The 3,491-nt window shown below is 55.7% G+C and overlaps 1 protein-coding gene across 6 annotated transcripts in view; it reads right to left on the bottom strand.

The window, feature by feature from the left end:
* Positions 1-3,491, bottom strand: part of ARHGEF10 (Rho guanine nucleotide exchange factor 10) — a 106,836-nt gene that overhangs the window by 7,104 nt on the left and 96,241 nt on the right. The gene's annotated exons all lie outside the window — the stretch shown is intronic.

The following is a 3,491-nucleotide window of genomic DNA, read 5'->3' on the forward strand; positions in this document are numbered from 1 at the left end:
AGCGTCGGAGGGAGACCGGGATGAAGACCCACGACAGAGGGACCCGGCAGACAGCGTCGGAGGGAGCGTGTGTTGGGACCGCAGGGGCAGAGCCGAGCCCGGGGTGGACGCCAGCACCTGGCCCACGGAGGGTGCGCTCGGGAAATGGTGTTGCCAGATGCCCGAGGATCTCGCTGCACACGCTCTTGGCGCTGCCAGGGCCCATGTGGGTCCATGATCAGCACACGCAGCACCACGCAGGTGGTAAAACAAGGGAGTCGTTAATGGAGGGTAAAACCAGCCATGAACACGGCCACGAGGAACGGAGGAAACAGCACCCATGCGTGGGTCTGTAAACGCAGTGTGGACTTGAGGTCAGCAGGGGTGGGCGGACCACAGTCCTGGGAGACGGGTGCTGGCCTGGGGCACGTCTCAGCTAGTCTGTGGGGGGCCAGGACCCGCCGTGACCTCGGGGAGCAAGGGCAGGATGACAGCGGGTCCGGCTCCCACCACCGGGGCTGCTTATCCGGTGAGGCCGGGGGGACGGCGGGGCAGGACTCGAGGGCTCAGAAGGCAGCCCCTCGGCAGCAGCCACCCACCAGCCCCCTGGACGGACCCGGCCGCTCATGGACAAGACGACTGCCTGTTCTGGTTAGAGGTGAATCTGACTTTGTTTCCTGCCACCCATGACCACAGACCCTCACCGCAAACATCTGTTCCACCAGCGTGTGTGCAAGAGAAAACCCATCGGCCCCGGAGAAGCACCCGTGCGCTCAGAGCCAGGAGGCCGTCCTCCGTTTCCGTCAATGTCAACTTGTCTATTCTGTAAATCTGGTGTCCTCACGACACAAAATCTCCCTACATTCTCTAGGAAGTGATTTGTACAGTCACCCCCTGCACTAGATCTCCTCGCCACATGCACACGCGTGCACACATGGCAATGACGGAGTGGAGAATGTGCTCGTTAGCCCGGCTGCACCAAGCCCCTCACAATGTACACAGACGTCAGAACGAGGAGCCGCATGCCGGAAACAGCTGTGTGTGTCAGACATCCCAGTAAAGACATAAGACCAGCAGAGGAACCGCTCTCCCACTCAGCAAGCCCCAACGTGTCACCCACCCTATTTCCTGCTCTCCTCCACCCTCAACTCCTCCCTCCCCATGTCCAACACCAATGTTCCACTTGTCAGAGGCAGTCTTTCTAGAACTTGACCCCTTATCCTGTTTTTCATGTATCAATGGCAACTATTCCTCTCACACCTTCTGCTGAAGCTACACATGTCTTCAACATTGTTACCAACCACCACCCACCACCAATCAGCCAACAACCACCAACCAGCCAACAACCAACCACCAACTACCAACTACCAACCAACCACTAACGACCACCAACAGTTACCAACCAGGCAACCACCAACCAGCCAACCAACAAGCACCAACCACCACCAACCGGCCAACAACCAACCACCAACCAAATACCAACTAGCCAACAACCAACTGACCAACAAGCACCAACCGGCCAACCACCAACCACCAACCAGCCAACCACCAACCAACTACCAACCAACCAACAACCACCTATCAACCAACTGATCAACAACCACCAACTGACCAATCACTAATGGACAACCAACCAACCATCAACCACCAAACAAAAACAAAACCTCCCGGTGGTACCACCACAGTCTTACTTCCTTTAAACGATGGCTAAAAAATAAATATGTATACACATGGTACCCGGCCAGAACACGATTTGCACTGAATTTGTGAGATTTTGATAACTTGGTTTACTGCCTACATGGGCAGGGGACCCAGATAACTTCTAAGAGGTTTTCTTCACACTTACGGGCTTGCAAAATTTAAAATCCTATCAAACGTGTAAAGTCAAATAATTGCCAACTTGACTGGGGTCCTCCGATCTGGCTTATTAGCCTTTTGCTATTAGCTTTTCCAAACTGAAATCTAAATTCAATCTCTTTACCTCCCTGGTCCCCACTGCTCTTAAAACACTTGCAGCAAAGCTCCTCCCACACACATATGCACACACACACGTAACCCACACTCTCATCTGCACACAGTCCCCACATGCACACACACGTGCACATATGTGCACACGCACCCACCCACACTCATGGACACACAACTGCACCCCCACGTGCACACCCACGTGTGCACACACACACGCACCAGCACTCAGGCCACATGCTCGGCCGTCCCCCGCCTGGGGCTCCCCTCCTGGCCCCTTGGATGCACACTGCAGGGCTCTCCTGGCTCCTGACACCCCTTCTTTCTGACTCTGCACACTCCTCTCACCTCCTGAGGGTGGGACGTGATGCTCTGACCTGACACTTCCTGCCCTGTCCCCCATCCCTCATTGCTCATCGCCCGTCGAACTCCCCGACTGTGGCCCCTTTCCTGACTCCCTGTCCACGCGCCGGACCCCCTTCCAATCTCCTACGAGGCTGCTCTGCTCAGCAGCACCAAATGCAACAGATACTTTTCCCCAAACTGGCTCTCTGTGACCCCATGTCTGCTGATGATTTTACGTTCTTCCCAAAAACCCAGGCCCCAAATCTCAGACTTTCTGGCCCTTCCTCTCCCTCGTCAGTCTTGCCCCAGGGGACTCTGCTTCTCCCTGGGTTCTCGCGGCTGCTCGCGAGGTGGGCCCCTCCGGACCACGGGCGGGTCCCCACTGCCCCCTCCCGCCCTTGCAAACTCGCGGCCACACAACCTCTCCGGCCTCTTCCTTCCCTCTGCCCGTCAGCTCCTACACAACGGCCGCCTGCTTCTACCCACACTTGCCACGTGCCTGCAGGTCCCAGCCACGCGCCTACATACGCTAGCCGTGTGCCTGCACGTAGCAGTGACGTGCCTACGCGTACCACCGTCACGCATATGCATAGCAGCCGCGTGGCTCCACACACGAGCCACATGGTTGCACACACATACCAGCCATGTGTCTGCACACACACCAGCCGCGTGGCTCCACACACCAGCCACATGTCTCCACACCAGCCACGTGTCTGCACACATACACCAGCCATGTGTCTCCACACACCAGCCACGTGGCTCCACACACCAGGCATGTCTGCACACACACCAGCCACATGCTCATATTCAGCAGTTACACACGCGTACCATCTACATGTTTACACATAACATACACATGTGAACTACATGCTTATACAAACCAGGTACATGACTATATTCTAGCTATGTGCTTCTGTGTACCAGCTACGTGAAATACAAATGCATACGTATTTCCTGGAAGCTTACAGACTGCCCACATGACTATACCTACACGTGTACGTACGCAACAACACGCTCATACATACTAGGTGCCTGCTTGTACTTACCGGCTACGTGCTCGTATATACGCTACTCACAGGTTTCTGTGTGTGTAGCACACACACTACACACATGCACATGCACACACGAGCTACATGTTCACACATGCCAGCCACATGCACACACACACTAGCTCCATGCATAGACCCAGATCAGCTCCACGC

This window comes from Phoca vitulina, unplaced genomic scaffold, assembly GCF_004348235.1.
Source record: "Phoca vitulina isolate PV1807 unplaced genomic scaffold, GSC_HSeal_1.0 scaffold15, whole genome shotgun sequence".
In the NCBI taxonomy this organism is placed as follows: Eukaryota; Metazoa; Chordata; class Mammalia; order Carnivora; family Phocidae; genus Phoca; species Phoca vitulina.